An 18,599-nucleotide genomic window follows, 5' to 3' on the forward strand; every position below is an offset into this window, starting at 1 on the left:
AATTTGAAGATTGTTATTTGCCTAATAAATGAACTTAAGTTACAGTTTTTATTAATAATAAAAAAACAAATCCGATTTTTTTCTTAATGAATACATCATGTAGGAAATGTGTATTTCATAGTATGTTTTTTTTCAAAATCTTTAAGGAAATTTTGGTTCTGATGACCATCCAATTAGAATTAAATAGAAAATGAGGCAAATAACTGCAAATAGGTCTGCTTTTTTACACTGTAACACCTAAAAAGTTAAGGTAACTCAAACCATTTGAGGAAACCGATTGCAATAAACCATTTAAGTTCAAAAACCAATCCTAATGAGTACTGTGAACTTAATCCATTTGAGTAAACGAAGCAATTTGAGCACAGTAAAACCCGATAAATGAAGAGAACTCAAACTAAGGGATTACTGTAAAACCCAATAAGTTAAGGCAACTCAAAGCGTTTAAGGAAACCTATTGCTACAAACCATTTGAGTTAAAAAACTGTACTGTGTACTGAGTACTGTGAACCTACTTAATTTAAGTTGAAGTAATGGGTGTTTAATTATCTAATTACCTCCAACACTGAGTTCAAAACTCTTTTCAAATGAGTAGAATTAATTTTCAGGAAATTTTGAGTTAACTACACTCATTTCATTTGATAAAGGTGACTGTTGGGTTTTACAGTATAGAAAAAAGACACCCATTTCACCAGGTTGGCTACGGGCCTGTAGTTGTAAATAAATAGTTGCCCTTTTCAAAGAAGGATGATGCAGTATTTATAGGTGTCCATTACATAAATGACCCAATGAAAATACAAATTTGAAACACTCCAAAACATGCATGTGGATAGAAATTAGAAAAGGTAATGTGTCACTTCAATGATCCTACTCAATCAGGGGACCATAATAGTGACTCATAGACATCAACTGTTTGAGTTTAACACTAGTAGTCCATGTGTTTTGACTGCATGCCTTAAATAGTCATGCCCTCATAAACCACTAAAACTAAATATTATGCCTTTATAGCTATTCTGTTATCAGTTAGGAACTTGGGACTGCTTTTACAACCCAGCTGGGTTATTAAACCCACTGTTGATCACACACACAAATGCAGGCAGTTGTAAATCTGCGGTTTATTACAAATAAACACGCAAGTTCATGTTTACAGCAAGAAAGAAAAGTGAAAGGCACAACAGAAGCAGTAGACTACGCTAAATATACTAGGATTAGTGTTTATCCAGATTAGTCCCTGCCCCTTCTCCCACACCACCCCGACCCGGAGTCACGCTAGTGACGCTTACATTCCCTGCTCCTGCCCTCAGCCATATTGAAACTGCAGTTTCCGACTTTGGCTGCCCGGGAAAGTGGCAGATCAGCTTCCAGCTTAAGCTTTTTTGAATTTGGAATTTAAATATTTTGACCGTTGGAAAACTTCAGAGAGATTGTGCCTTCCCGTCTTCAGCCGTTGATCGGTTGTGTTGAGGTAAGTGCGCGCGTGCCCGACCAAACTTACCAGGCGCTCGAGAATAGTCTAGTTTCCACAACGCCGTCTGTCAGAGCAAGTTTGCGTTGTAGTTGTTAAACTACCATTTGTTCATCGTGGTTTCTTTATCTTATTTCGGTTATGCTACAGAAATATTTCTGTCAGTTGATTTTGAAAGCTGTAGGAAGAATACGAGGAACTATTAGTGCGGTATGAGACTGTCCAAGCGCCTTGTTAGCTTGTAGCATGCTAGCGTGAGGGAAAACTTTGTCAACGACGAAGTGTAAAACGTACTTGTAGGATTGTTTGCTGTTTATATAGACTCCTTTAATTTGTATGGCATTTTAGCCTGGTAATACCACATTATTGTATTGAGTGTGAGGGTACTACCTGCGTGGTCTTGTGGTTGAAATGACAGTGGCTGCCTAAACAAACAATATGTCACTGGGACGTCTGAAAAGTTAAAGCTGTATATCAAAGTATCTTAGTTCAGTATCTCCATTAGCTTTAAACCTACGTTTTTGATCCGACGTTGGAAGTTTTAATGACAGCCTCGCCTGTATGACAGCTAGTGTTCCGTGAGTCATCGAAACTAGAGAGTGAAAACCACCCAAGCCTGTTCCTTGTATACATACTACCAGTCATAAGGTGAAGGGATAACTGTGGAGCAGCAGCTTTCTTTACTAAAATCACTCGTTAACGCGTTTAGCTTGGATTTTTTTTTTCAGAAGATTTAAATTTTTGTAACTTATCTAGCCACAGAACCTGTGGTGATAAGAGCTTTGGAAATTTAATCTCGAAATGCCGTAATTAATGTTACCTAATGTAACTGTCCACGATTAATATACAAAAAAAAAACTAGTTGGTCCATACATCATTTAAATTGTAGAAGCAATATAAAGTTTATTTGCTGTAAAACCGTGACATAATGTACCGAGTCTTGTGCATTAGCTTTTTAAAAAAAAAACATTTTTATTTTTTGCCTCCCCATATGTTCATGATTTTCTTATGACCACACATTAAGCCTGAGTTTTAGAGGTTTTTCAAGTAAGGTTCTTCAGAAATGTTTCATTTATCCTATTGTGGTTGTTTCACTTCTGCATTCATATGGCTGTTTGATTTTACACCTGCACTTTAACAAAAAAAGAAACATGGAGTCTGTTTTTTTTTTTTTTCTTTTGAGAGTTTTGTGAAGATGGAATGCCTTCAGGATGCTTTTATGAACTAAACTACTTTTGTAAAAAAAAAAAAAAAAGATGCATACCTTATAAAAGATAAGCAAGTAGTTTCATTTGTTCTCTTTTGAGCACTGTGGTGCTGTGCTTTGGTATAGACAGAAAATAACATTAAAGAACAGAGATTAATATTGAAGAACTGAAAAGAAAATTAGAATAAATGTGTGGATATCTAAAAGCTCCCTACTTAAAAGAGCATTTTCCATTTAAAGCAAATAAAAGCGAAACACTTATGTTTTCCTAATGAAAGAAACAGATGTTGTCGTGGTGCATTCCTTCATTCAGCCGTATTTTAAAAAAAAAAACTCTTTGCTGCAGCTTGTCCAACCATACTTTTCAGACATGAAAGGAAGGTTAGTTTTTCAAAATGATCTTTACCTGCCTTTATTCTTGCATTCATATATTTATGATGGTTACATTGAATACAGTTTGAGTTTCTCTTTATCCTCACAAAATAGACTATTTGTCAGGGGAATTGACATATTGGAATGACATGTTGCATAATTAAGCAAAAACTATGAATTTTTTGTTTGTGTGCAGTCCATATATGAGCAAATCCAGTGTTATGGATGTGACATCTGCAGTAAAAACTCAAAACAAGTTCACAGATAAAGTAAATGTTAACATTATATTGAAACCTCTGTTTATATTTTCCAAAACGACTGACCACAGAGTTATGGGATAAAGAATATAAATCTGTTAGCATTTTTTAGATTTTAAGTTAGGGAAATAAACATGCGTTTTAGATGTGATGAAAAAAGTATGCAAGTTTACAATATACAACAAACTTTGTAGAAATTCCGTGAATTTAACTGCACTGCCCAAAAGTTTGCTAATCAAAAGGATAAGAGCTAACTCTTTGTGGAACTTAAATGATTGATTGTATTTTATTTCTCATTTTTGCATTTATGAGGAAAAAGCTTTGTTATGGATATGACATATCTCTGTTATAGATGTGACAGATGTGAAATTGGTGCTTGTGTGACTTTGGTAAATTAAATATAATAGTTTGAAAACATTGGGCGAGACATTTTAAAGTGTTTTTGAAGCACTGTGAAATACTTGCTTAAGCAAAAAATGTACAAACGGTTTCGCTGTTTTGCAAAATACACTTTTTTTTCATGGCAAGGTTGACATTTGCATGGAATTGCTCATCCATCCATCCATCCATCCATCCGACTATTGGTCTGTCTGACTGTCCGTCCGGCTGTCTATCTATCTATCTATCCACTGTACTGTATCCATCCGTCTATCTATATCCATCCATCCATCCATCCGACTATTGGTCTGTCTGTCTGTCTATCTATCTATCTATCTATCTATCTATCTATCTATCTATCTATCTATCTATCTATCTATCTATCTATCTATCTATCTATTTAGCCATCTGACTATTGGTCTGTCTATCTGTCTGACTGTCCGTCCGTCTGTCTATCTATCGGACAGTCAGACAGATAAACAGACCAATAGTCAGATGTAGGCTTGTGCCGGTATTCGGTAATGCGATAAATCACGGTAATGAATATGCACGATATTGTTATCGCGGGCACTTCAAAATACCGTGAAAAATAATAGATCCGAATTTATATTCTTAGAACGCGCCTTAGCTTATTTTCCATCAACCGCTTGAAGAAACACTGCGTATATGCTGCGCAGAACTGATGCGCACTCTGATGTAAACAATCCCCGCATGTAGAAGCCCTGTGTGCGCGCCGCTGCCACCGCAGCCACCGCACTATAATCCTCACACGCAGGCCATCTGGCAGACTGGGCACTTTCCCGGTGGGCCGACGTACTTTTTGGGGCGGGCTGATCATCGTCTTATGATCTGATCGGCCCATAAAAGGCTTAGCAGCCTATCGTTTTTTTTCTGCCTTATTGATCGACGCTGCTGTGATCTGTGACTCTCTGAAAGTAGATGCTTTTTTTCCCGGACAGACAGACCGGGCCGGCCCATGTGACACCCTGCAGCCCATTGGCTCTTTTCGGTATTGACATTGGGCTGGCCCAATCACAAACTCCTATTTTGGACTCCGTGTGAGCGTGTGTCGTCTGTGTGTATTTGTCAAAATAGTCGAGAGTCAGAGAGAAGAAACGCAAGGGAGGCGCAGAGAAATCGCGGGAAATACACCGGCGTTTCATTTAGCGATTCTGAAAAGTTCTCTGTTCATTCTAGTACACGGCTAAAAACGCAAATCACGTGACCACACACTCTCTGCCCAGAGCTGCAGCCACTAGTTCAGCGGGTAAGCATAAACCCCAGGTCAGAGTATAGTGCATGTCAGACAGTTCATCTGCTGGATGGTCTCATCTCACTATAGTTGTTAAACGTGATATTGAATTCATCTTGGTGTCTCTATCTAACAATTCTTATGTCTTTTGAATCACTTGTTCTCAGTTAACTGTTTTGGCTGAGTGCAAAGCTAATATATTAATTTATGTAACCACATACACTGATTCTGCACATTGACTGATTGCTAACCTTTATCGTTTAAATTTAATGTACGTTATACTGTTATAATGGCCATTATTGGTTATTAAAACTGATATTCTGCAAAAGAGACAGGGTAAAGTTCATTCTTTTCAATGGAAATGAAAGGAGACAGTTATATTTAAGCCTTGTTTTGTTATAAATATGCAGTGTGAAGATGATGCTCATAAAAATATGCAGCTACACGAGGCTGTTTGGTGTCTGTTAATCATAATATCAAAATGAAACAAATTTGACTTATATTATGTTTTCATTGTTTAGATAGTGAAACAGCAAGCAGGATGAGGTGAAAGAGGTTAAAATGTAACACTGTTCCCTTTGAAGATTTACCCATGCATTAGCAGGCAGTTTTTGTTATGTTTATTATTGAATATAGGCTGAGTGAATAGTGTATTGAATAAGCTAAGTTGGCTGTAGTGTATGAGTGTGTGTGAATGAGTGTGTATGGGTGGTTTCCAATATTGGGTTGTGGCTGGAAAGGCATCTGCTGCATAAAACATGCTGGAATAGTTGGCAGTTCATTCCACTGTGGCAACCCCTGATAAATAAGGGACTTATGCGAAGAAAAATAAATGAATGAATAGTGTATTTTTTTAGAACTCAACAAATATCTTTATGGACAGTATACAGAAATTAAATTGAGTTTAAAGTTTGTATTTATTTATTTATTTCATATATATGGCTTTTGTGTTTTATAGAATATGAGTTGATAAAAATATTGGACATGCATAGATAGATAGCATTTTGATTGAATTTAGTGGGCCGCTCTGGCCCAAAATGCCAGGGCCGATTTTTTTTGCCCCAGTCCAGCCCTGCTCACACGAAGAAGAAGCATGGCGTAAGGAGGAACGCTGCCGACAATTTATCCCCCTTCAAAAAGGTTAAAGTCAGAAGTTTGGAAATATTTTGGGTTCCAAAAAAAATGCAGAGGGATTACGAAGACGGTTTCCCTTTTGCACATTCACTTTGATATAATTGCTCAAGTTTACTTTTATATTGTGTATTGTTTTATTTATATTTATTTGTATTTAAATGTTTGAAGTACTTTTAGTTAATTAAAAAGTTATTAAAGTTTTGTTATTGAAGTTTTTTGTGTTTTTTTACCTGTTTCTCTAGTAAAATTACAATATCGTGATAATACCGTATACCGTGATAAAAGCTCAGTCAATTAATCGCAGCATGAAAATGTGATACCGGCACATGCCTAGTCAGATGGATGGATGGACGGATGGATACAGTGCAGTGGATAGATGGACGGACAGACCAATAGTCGGATGGATGGATGGATATAGATATGGATGGACGGACGGATACAGTACAGTGGATAGATTCTATCCATCCGTCCATCCATCCATCTGACTATTGGTCTGTTTATCTGTCTGACTGTCTGTCCGGCCGTCTGTCTGTCTGTCTGTCTGTCTGTCTATCTATCTATCCACTGTACTGTATCCATCCATCCATCCATGCAATATATAGTGCAAAATAAAAGGAATCTTAAAGTATAGACATGGTCTGCTAATTTTACGCCAAAATATTAAATCAGCACAAATTTAAGACTACTAATTTCAGTCCAATTAAAAAGTCGGTTCACTTCTGCATTACAGTTTAATTTCAAACAAAAGCGGATTTATAAAAATAAAAAAACCAGATTAAAACAGCCTAAAACAGATTTGTTTAATGAAAATGATGGTATAAAATTCATGTGTAATGTGTCCTGCTGAAAAAGGTTGTGTCTTTGTTATAATAGTCACTTAAGTTTAGTAAAAATAGCATTATTTAGTCTCAATTATTTTTTGCCTATTAAATTCTAAAATTGTTCATACCCAGGCTGCACATTGAGTAGGTTTTTTTATTTATTTATTTTTTATTTAACATATTCAAAAATACTTTTATTATCACATCATCAGCAGCAGCACGTGTGCTATGATGAGTGAAAAGCTGAGGTGCTGGCTCCAGACAGTGCAATGTGGTTGATCAAATCACCAGTAAGGAGAGACATTGTTGGTGTTTTCTTTGGTAGTGCACATTTTCAATCACTTTGCTGATTTCCTTGAGAATAGGGAGTATTGGTGAGTGTTTGGCTGTTTTCTGTACTTATGATCTAACAATGAGAAATAAGCACATGCAATTGACAAATTACATGAAAGGAGACAAAAAGGAGACTGAGAGCAGCAGTTCTCAGTCATTTCAGGTCTAATAGCCTCAGGGCTACACTGGTGTTTGTTAGAATCAGAGCTGGTGGTCAACTTGTGATCTCATCTATAAAATGTGATTTAATGCTGGGTGTAAAAGGGTTTAATCCATTGAACCGCTCCAGTGATGATTAGGATATTGGCTTAAGTCTTTAAAGTAACCTAGTACCAGGAAGTAGTGATTGACCTCATTCATGAACACCGCTTGTTTAAGTGTCTTTTCGTCAGACAGTGCATATTGGGCTAGAGTCCAAAATTCTCCAATAAACCTTGTGTAAGCCACACAAGGCAGTAAGCGAACTTTGCCCTGCAGTAGTCTCGACTTGTTGTTTGTGAGTTAATCTGTGGTTTATAACCAAGTGGGGTATTTGAGGTATAGAAGTAAGTATGCGTAGGTTTTATACCCGTTATGTTAGAGAAAACATTTATTTACAAAGACATTTACTAGCTTACTGACCTGCAACATTTGGATTTAAAGCAATAGTTCACCAATTAATTAATTATCAAATATTAATATACAGTGCTATGCATAAATGAGTACATGAGTATATTTTGAAAGTGAATATTTTTATCCATTTCTCAGTGAATATACCCAATATATTTTGGTGCATTTGAACAAAACCGATTTATTAAACTGATATATTTATTAAAATAATATATTAGTTATATTTTTAAAAGGAGATAAATTCATATAAATATTGAAAAAAATAATTACAAACTACAAAACTATATATACACCTAATAATATATATGCCTAATAATTAGGCCTGGACCGGTATAAGTTTCTGTATGAAAACCTGGATTAAAATATCACTGTTTCACGGTATTGTGATTACTGCTCAAAAGATGCTTTTTTTAATTGTCTGGGTGAAAAGCAAGAACTTTTTTTTCCACTTTGTACACCTTGGCCCTATCCAAAATCGCATACTTCCATTTTGTATGCTAAAAACAGTATGTGAGCCAAGATGATGTCCGAATTCATAGAATACGAAAAACAGTATGCGAGAAGTGCCTGGATGACTATGCTATCCTATTATGCACTGCGACCGAATTCATAAATGGAAGTGAAGCGACACAACTGTAGGTAGGTCATGGGATGATGACAAAATGGTATCTTCAGTTCGTCCGAGCTTCATTCGTACTACTCGCATTCAAACTGTGCAGAACGTACTTTTCTAATGGTTGAGTAATTAATTCAAATTCAAATGCAGTACCTACTGAGTTGTAGGGGATTTCAGCCAATATATTTTATTTTGAGAAACAATTTATATTTTGTAACAGTAAAGTCAGGCTAAAAATGTCAGTCTAAATAAAAAATTTAATAAAATTAATACGGCATCTTTGGATATCGTTTCTGCTGGATAAAAAAAACATAAAAAGAAAAACCTGCGTATACTGTAGGAACGGTATAACAGAAAATTTTGGCGGGCTTCAAACCTTGACTTTTCCAAACCACAGAAGGTATACTTGGGAAAATGGTTACTGTCCCATACCTACTAATAATATATATATATACCCAACATAAAGATTTGGCCTACAAATTTTTGGACTGTTATATCATAAGTTATTTTGTTACATTGGCCTCTCTCCCAACTAATGTATATGCAAAGTATAAGTATAACATTGTAAATGCTATAGAATATTGATTTAAAAGAGATTTGTGAGAGGTTTACATATATATGTTAGTACTGTATGTGTATGTGTGTGCATTTATATATATTTACTTTTCCTCCCAAACGATTCAAAATGCTGGGAGCCTTTGACGTCAAGTATCCCCATAACAGGACCTTTTTGGTTGATCCATCATGTAAAGCCACTGTTTTTATGCAAGTGATTTAATAATGCAAAATGACATGCCAATGCAAAAAAGCATTTGCAGAATCCAAAGTGCTTTTAAGTGCATATGTTTGCTTGCTGCTTTTTAGTCCTCAGAACAGAGAGTTATGATCTTATCATATCTGTTACCTGTGGGTTGTTTAGGCATGCTAATGTGACAGGATGTATGGTTATATTTTATGTATGAAAGTCTCTGTATTTGATGATGCTTAATCTAATTTTGTGGGCTGAACAGTTTGCTTCATCTAAATATGGAGCCCTTTAAAGACCCTGTTTATGACTTGAGTTGTTAGAGAAAATGAAAGATCTGAGAGTAGTTAAGATTGAAACGGATTAAAAATATCCTGTGGTTACTGAGAATAGTTCTTCTTTAATCTTGACTTACTGGAAGGCATCAACATCATTTACCTGTGATTAATTTGCCCAGAGTGGTTTATTGGATGCGTTAACTTTAGGCAAACATGTTGATTCCAGGTACTATTGACAGGTTTGTTGAGTTATTCGGCTCTGGGATGAATCCAGAAGTTCACTAAAGCAATTTTACAAGGCATTGCATACTTTTTGTCTGCATAGTTGGCTTTAATTGATGCAGGTTTTCAGTCATTTGATGACAATAATGTAATGCCAGTTTAAGAGATTTGACTTTGGTTTACTTTGTCCTGTTTCATCAGTTTAATTATCAGTTTAAAAAAAGATTGTATTTGCCATGTGTAAATATACAAATGAATTTTTCATTTGTTTATTTGCATTCATTAAGCTTTTCCAGGCATTCTAATTTTGCATATGAAGGCTCTCATTTCAACACATTTAATTTCTCAAGGTTTCATGTTGCATGCTGTTTGTAGTGGATTTTCTTTTTATAAGGATATTTTTATGAATTTTTTTTTGCATTGGCCTTGGGGATGTAGGGTTTTTGAAGTTTTCCAGGTCTTTGAAGCGCATGAAATGCAGTTTGTGTTAGAAATTAGACATTTAGGTAACTTAACAGTTTTTTGTGGGTGTCTAAATAGACATTTAATATCTACCAGTCGTTAATGTGATCTACCAGGTGTGTTACAGCACCTGTTTTGGTATGTTTTGTTTGTACTGGTTGAAACGTTAGCTTTGAATAGCTGAATATTATCCACCAAAAATTTTGTCCATCTCATTGGTATGTTGCGTTGTGCAGCATTTTCACATTCAATGTGGATCAGTGTTAGATCATAGAATTATTTTCGTCATGTAACTTTAATATGGTTAATATGTTAACAGTTTTAAGTGTCTTATCAGTGAGTTTATATATTTATTATGCAAGACTAAGTATTTGATTTTATATATTTTGCTGTCTATATAGGGTTGGTTGCAAAATAAAATCACAAGTGAATGTAAAAACAACTAGATGTTTAATCAAGACGTCTAATTCTAAGGGTGCTTTCACACCTAGACATTTGTTTCAAAACCAGTCTTGTTTGCCCAGTTAGTGCGGTTCAGTTGGCATATGTGAATCCAGCAATTGCGCTCGGATCTGCGCCTAATCAATCAGCCTGAATGAGGTTGTCTCAGCAACGAACACTGGAGCGGATCAATTGTAGTGAGAAAGCAAACAAACTTTCCAACAAACTAACGAACCTGGGTATATAGGACTGGGCGATTTGGCCTAAAATCAAAATCTCGATTAATTGAACAATTTAATTCGCTTACAATTAATGAACAATAATTTTTTTTAATTAAAATTTTGTTCAATATTTTTATATCTTTTAAATTATAATTTTTATTGAATTTTCTGTAAACAAATATTTTAATGTAAATAATATTTTTATTGTAATGGAAAACATGCCTTCTCAATTCTTTTCTGGCGCAGCTTCCATGAAATGTCGATTTCGATTAATCGCTTAGCCCTAAGGGTATAACACAGTGCATTATGTTTATATAATAGCTATATATACAGCTATATGAAGAGAGAATTATGAGTAGACCATTTCGCTTGCAATAATGTCTTATTGCTTATCATCATAAATTAAAATAATGACGTGACAGCGGAGTGGAAAATGTTGGACTCTGAAAAATAGACCCTGAAACTCTGACCAATGTGAGGAGAGTTTACTCGCACCTGACTCGTCTTAAATACTTTGGTTCATTTAGAAACTTTGCCGTGTGAACGCGAACCGGACCAAGAACAAAAATAAACATTGTAACACTTTTAATCCCTGTTTCAGAACAAAACAGTCAATCTACAGGTGAAATGAAGTGGTGATAGTGTGAACAAATTGCTTTATGAATATCTGCATGAAATATAAATGCAAATATTGTACAAATTTGTAAACATATTTTATGCTTTGAAATAATACCGTTTCAGCTAAATATTTCCTATCCAAAATGTAGACGTTTGCTTTTAGCGGTCACTCAAATAGTTAATAAGATTTAATTTCAAATTGTCAAAGTATGTAGTAAATGTTTTCTAAACCAACGAAAAAGTTCTCACAATGAGAATTAGCATGTTCTACATTGTGTAGACAATTTTCATTCTTTGTTCTGCTATCATTGGCTGTGTGAATGCATCTTAAATGCTGGGTTCAAACAGTCAGGGAAAACCTGGAAAAGTCATGGAATTTTGACTTGGCGTTTTCTAGGTCTGGAAAAGTTTTAGGGAAACAGAAAAACCCACAAAGTTTTGGAAAAGTCATGGAATTTAATTTAACAAATATCTACTTGAATATAAGTTAGTTGTCTTTACCTCTTTTCTGTCCTTTTCTGCCAAAAACATATTCTCACATAGGGCTGCACGTTGTTGGAAAAATCTGACATTGCAATAGTTCATTTTGCTGCGAGATAGACATATAGATATTGCGATATGAATATGATAATCACCAGTTGATTTGAACAGCTCCACTTGGTAAGACTTCATTCATATAGATCAACTGGGATAATTAAATCTTTTTCTATGCATTGCATCGGCATAAAATATAATAAATTACAAGCATATATAAACACAACAGATCAAAAATAAACAGTGTGTTATGGTTTTCTAAAGAGTGTAAAAGTAATCAAATACAATGAAATGTAAAATAACGTGGTCATTATTGTATGAATAACCTAAAAAAATAATAACATTTTAATCTTTGATAAACAGTCCAATTTTGTGATGTGGCTATTGCGGATACACTTATTGCGATATTGATGCTCAAACAATATATTGTTCAGCCCTACTCTCACATTATTAGTGCCCTGTACCTAAATACATTTCACATAGATCTAAAAATAAATTTAAGCTAAATATATTGTTGAGTGTTTTATGATATGCTGTAATACATTGCTTTTCTTGTTATATACCATCTATACGTAGACATGAAAAATTAGGTCACGAAAATTTACTTGAAATTCCTGGAAAAGGCGTGGTATTTTAGTAGTAAAAATGTGTATGAACCCTGTAAATGTAATGCTTGCTAATGTTAAAAACCATGAATCCCTATAATTAAGAAAAAGCTAATTATTATTTTTGATTTAATCCACAAAAGAAGAACAATCCCCTCAGTCCTAGCTGTTAGAATGCTTTAGACGTGTTTGGATAAACACGGAAACTAAACTCGTCATTAATTAATCGGTGTAGTCTGAACCTTCAGTTGTCCTCTCATCTCAGAGCTGTTGGTCTTTAATCTTCTTATACCGCCTTCTCCACACCCCCCCCCCCCATATCACCTTTCTGACACATATTGAGGAGGCTTTGGGCCCGTGTCATATTAGGCTCTTTAAATCTTTGAGCTCATATGTGTCATTTCATTAACAACACACCATTGTGATTTTCCACAAAGGTGTGAATACTGACTCACGCCATTCATAATCACATAAATCTGCGTCAGGCAAAGCATTTAAGACCTACTAGAGACCATTTGTGTAATTTTCCTCATGATTGGCATGTTAGACACCTCCTGCTTTCCTTCGACAGATGGACTATCGAGTTGCTTGGCTTATTGAGGGCCAGGTGCTCGCTGTTAAACCTGCCATGTGTTAGCATTCTGCAGGAAAAGACAGTCTGGTCTGCACCTGCTGCTCTTCTCCCACCTGCAGCTGTCTCTGATCTCCTCAAACAGCCAACATGCGCTTTTTCACATAGCAGCTGATGTACTGCAAAGCAACTGTAGAATGGAGGAACAATACATTAGGCCTGTCACAATGTCTATTTTTTGTTGTACGATATATTGCACCGGAATATATGGCGATAAATGATATTATTGTCCTTTTTAGACAAGACATTTTATGCCACTCGTTATACAATGCCAGATTGACAATATAATATCATCACAATGGAAGTACACTCTTCCAAAGAACACATAATATTTTATTATTAAGACTATTTAATTTAATTATAGTCATTTAAACAATTTAATAATGAGGCATTGGAATCAGAATGTGAAAACGTATACCCTAAATAAATATTAATAAATGTTAACAATAAAGTGCAAGGTAAAAAAGGAACAGAGGCTGCGATATCTGCTGCCAGATCTATTTTCAATTGTCTGATACCCACATGAAAATATACTATAGTCATTTATAGTAAGTACTGTAGTCTTTTTTTAACCATACTGACACTGACACCTCCAGTAGAGATAGAGAGCTTGTGAAATCAGCTTAAATGCTGCTAGATTGGTTTTTATGTATGGGCGATATATATTGCATCACCAAAAATGATTGAGGCCATATCCATGTGTTGTGTGATAAGTCGATATATTGATCGTTAAGACAGGCCTACAATACTATGCAGTCTCTATATATGTAATAGAGTTATTATAGGAAATATAAACTCTATTAAATTCATTTGTTCCATAGAGAAAATGATTTTAAACAACCGATACAATTTTAAAGACAGACTTGTTGTTGGCTCCGAGGTTACTCAATTGTTTATGCCTTTGTTTAAATTGTTTAAATTAATTCAACTTGTTAAGAAAGCAGCCTTTTAATAGCAGACTTTTAATAGCAAAAATACATTACCCATGATGCTGTGCAGAAAAGCAGATTGTTAATTCACCCATTTTGAATGTTATTACATGATTGAATGGGCGTTATCAGATGATAGATATGAGCCAGTAGGGACCTTCTGCACCTACTGGTAGGCTCAGAAGGCTGTTGTCATCCATCCACATGGTTAATCAGCTATACTAATAGAGAAGACTCCAGATCCAGATCTGTTTTTACATTACTGTGATGGGTGGGTTTAGGGTTGGGGTAGGGATAGAAGTTAATAAAATACAATTAATGGTAAATTTAATAAACAATATAAATAATTCTCGTGGTTATTCAGCTATACTAATAGAGAAGACTCCAGTTCCAGATCTGTTTTTACATTACGGTAGGGGTTGACATTAATAAAATACAATTAATGGGAAATTTAATAAATAACATTTATTAAAAAAAAACAAATAAATATATATATATATATATATATATATATATATATATATATATATATATATATATATATATATATATATATAATGAGATAACTCGGTTAATTGATCGTTAATTTAAATGATGATCGATCACTGGATTTTGTGGAAATTGACATCCCTAATGTCAAGTTTTTTAAACAATCGATCAATATAGATTTGATTTATAAGAGGTCTCAAAAAAAATATTTACACGCCTCCAGTAGGCAGAAACCCTCAATTATTTTACTGACCTTTTGCCGATATCTTCATCACATAATAGATCAATGGTCTATCTATACTGGATAAAAAAAAAATCTATAGACGTCATGTTATAGTTAAACACCGTTAAATAATTTCTACAGAAATTCTGCGCACGCTGCCTATTGACCTTATTCAATGCGGAAGTGCGCGCGCTTTTGCGATTTTTGTTTTGGAACTTCCGATTCAGTAAACGGCAGAAAACGGTCAAACTACTTACTCTACAAACAAGTGTTTGCATTACAATACAGACAAAGTAGAATATTATAATGAGAAAATATCAGTATGCAACACCAAGCAGCAAAACGAGCTGTTTTTAACGTTTAAAAATGAATGGAAGTGAATGAGACCGGAAGTTTCGAGCTAAAATGATTCAAATGGCTGCGCCCACTCGTACGCGGAGAATAAGGTGAATAACATTAACTTGCGTTACACTAGGTCGCTATCCTAGGGAACACAGCGATAATGGAGCTCTACTTCTATTACAACTCATGATGGGCATCTCTCAAAAAGGGAATAACAAAAATCTTAGCTGAGACGGTGTGTGGGAGCTCGGCGAGCTTCTTTCAGTCAACAATCTGGATCTCATCACGCAAGGGGTATTGTTTGCGATCGATGGCTCTCGCTTGTTTATTAATGAAAGTCACAGCGGTGATGTAATTTTGACAGCAGAGTGTCGCTTTTTGATTCGTACTCTTAATCAGGACTTTGTGTCTGTGGTGAAACTGTATTTCGTGTTTGTAAAGTACACGCACCGTAAATTTATAAGTCGTATACAAAAAGACAAAGGAAATGTCGTATCTGTGTCTGTTCTAATCGCAGATTTTGGAATTGTAGCCTTGTAAAATTACGAGTACGTTTCGTTTTTCGTTACATTTTTCAATTACAGATGCATGAATTTTATTTACGCACGAAATATTTATGACAGCGATTTTATTCCATACCACTAACATTTTTTTTATCAAATAAATGCAGTCTTGTATAAACATGAAAAAAATCTTTGTAGAATATATCAGTACTTTCAAAATTGTTAATGTGATGGCTAATCTACTGTAAAATGTCAGATTAAAATATTAAATGCCATCAATGTTTTTCTTACACTGTTTTCCACTATGATTGCTAAGTTAATTTATTTGTAAATATTTTAATTTCTGTTTTTGTGGAAAATGAAAGAGCTTTTGTAGGGTTTGTGGACCGGGAGGGGAATAGATGGCTAATGCTACACCGACTCATTCCAGAGTGAGTCTAATTATGGAGACAGGCAGTCATCCGTCAGCCATTGTCATGACGGCTGGCAGAATTAGGATGACATCTCTTTACATGGTCAGCGTGTGCAGCGTATTCCTTCCAGGCCTCTCTTCCAGATCACATTCACTTAGTCATTGCCAGCAGGCCATCTAAGCAAATTCAGTCAGGGACTTAATAGCCAGACTCATACGCTTCAGCAACGGAAATTAGCGTTTGAGCAATATAGTGAAGCAAATGAGAAATGTAGTCGTTTCTCTGTGGGGCTACAGTGGTAATATGAACTTTTGAGCATGTTTGTTGGTATTGATTTCTGCAAATAGAATGTCACAATTTTCTAGCAATAAATAGAAACCTAAGCATCTTATGGCTCGTTTCCACTGACTGGTACAGTACGATACAGTTCGGGTCGGTACGGGTCACCTTTATCAGGCTTGCGTTTCCACTACCAAGGGTACCCTTTTGGTGGGCGTGTTGTATGACAGAAAGTTTCAGTCAACGTAATTTTTTACTTGAGAAAATGTCTACAGTAAAGCTGTACGGGTCACTTGCATATCATATGAAAAGCACTTCTCACAAAACAGATGCTTTACACACATAAATACTTGTGTAGAAATGTTTATTACTAACTTTTCAATGAATATGAGTTGATTATAACTGCAGATCAATGACACTGCGAAACAGCCTACTGTAACGTCTGTAAATATATAAAATAAATAAATAAATGCAACATATATGAACACATACAGCCCCTTACAGTCTCCGATATGATACAAATTACAGAAGATGTATACACAGCAGACATTTAGTGCTTATTTAGGTTAAAAAACAACAGGAAATATAACGTTAGCCCACAGTCAGAGCAAACCTCTCATCTGTGTCTGTAATCTTCAGCAGCACATGTAGCCTCTGTTAGAGAGTAATTCCATCATTCTGAGTTCATAATAGTCCAAAAGGTTATTTAAAGTTAAACAAGGCAGCTTGTTCACGTTTGCTGAAAAAATAATATGCTCCTTTTTTTCCGGCTTCTCCTTTTTTCCCCACGCTTTACTCTTGCGTTTGTCAGTATCTGACAGGATTGGGTTTCAAAAGCACGTCAATAATCAAGCGCAGGTTATCATCATCAGCTCAAGAAGTTTGTTATTTAAGATATAAACGCAAACAAGAAAGCGAAACTGCTCTCACTTCAGACTGGCTTATAAAAAACTAAGAGGCACAGGGTAAAATCTGCTCTTCATTTTGGCTTTGTGGCTGTCCATCAAGACGACAACAAGGTTTGTTTGAGCCCGGATCGACCATGGCTCGTTATTATATGTATATATAATTCCCCTGTAATCTCTCGGCTGTGTGTGTATTTTAAACATGGCGGCTCTTTTGTTTTCATTCTGGCTTGTTGCATAAACGATTGACATATCTCTGTAAACCAATAGCGTTCAGCTGCGCGTCTAGCTCCGCCTTTTGGTACCCTTTCTCATATTTGGTACCCTTTCGAAAGGGTGCCGAAAAAGTGGGAAGGTACGGTTCGGTACGCCTTTTGACAGTAGAAACGGCCATAAAAGCGTACCAAACTGAACCATACCGTACCACTCAGTGGAAACGGGCCATTATAGGTGCCATATGAGATCTTTAAAAAGCCTATGTCCCACAATGCAAATTATGATCTAAAACCACGCCTCTTGAACGCATGACCATGCACTAGACAACATCACTACATCGCGTAACATTTAGGGTTGGGTTTTGTTTGGGGTTATTTCGATACCGATATTTTTAAAATGGTACTGGTGCCAAAACGGTGCTTGAACTGATACTTTTGAGCCACAAAATTATGGGGATAAATTAAAAAAAACAACATTTTTTAAAAATTTTATTGAAGGAAACATTTTCATCATTTTAAAAATGATTTCCGGTCAAAACCGGAAATGCTGCCAAACTCCAGAGGTTGTGTTTTTTTTTTCGAGACCAGGTCACTTGGTGCTCGAGTCTCCATCTTACCTCACCTCTCTCTCCTCCACACTGTCCCATGATGATCACACACACACATTTTTAGACATTAAATAATCTTTATTTAATACTTGTCTCCTATTTAAGTGCATTGTTTTTTATGACGGTGTAACGTATTGAAACTGACACCGTTGCTATTTTTAGATCCTGCGGTATAACATATTACGCCCAAGCCTATGTGTGACACAACGCGTACCTATGTGTGCCTTTGATGTACCCCTTGTCGTCCTTGTCGCAGCACCAGTGGCACTGAAATTTATTTGCTGATTTAATCCAGTGCATACCTGTTACGTAGGTTTTGGTGTCATAATGGCACTGGGTTTCGGTACCCAACCCTAGTAACATTCGCCATAGAGAAAGCTTGATAGTACAGTTAGTAATTATAATAACAAACTTACAAAATGGTAGGTTGTTGATGTTTGCCAATAATTCTCATTAGTGCTGCACGATATTGAAAAAATCTAACATTGCGATATA

General features: G+C 35.5%; 1 protein-coding gene across 1 annotated transcript in view; it reads left to right on the forward strand.

The window, feature by feature from the left end:
• The first annotated feature begins 1,262 nt into the window (after positions 1-1,262).
• The window catches only part of plekhf2 (pleckstrin homology domain containing, family F (with FYVE domain) member 2), a 37,584-nt gene continuing 20,247 nt past the window's right edge, over positions 1,263-18,599 (forward strand). The window contains exon 1 of the mRNA XM_056475303.1: positions 1,263-1,462. The gene's annotated coding sequence lies outside the window, so the exon portion shown is untranslated. The remainder of the gene's footprint in view (positions 1,463-18,599) is intronic.

This window comes from Danio aesculapii, chromosome 16 (genome assembly GCF_903798145.1).
Source record: "Danio aesculapii chromosome 16, fDanAes4.1, whole genome shotgun sequence".
Taxonomy (NCBI): Eukaryota; Metazoa; Chordata; class Actinopteri; order Cypriniformes; family Danionidae; genus Danio; species Danio aesculapii.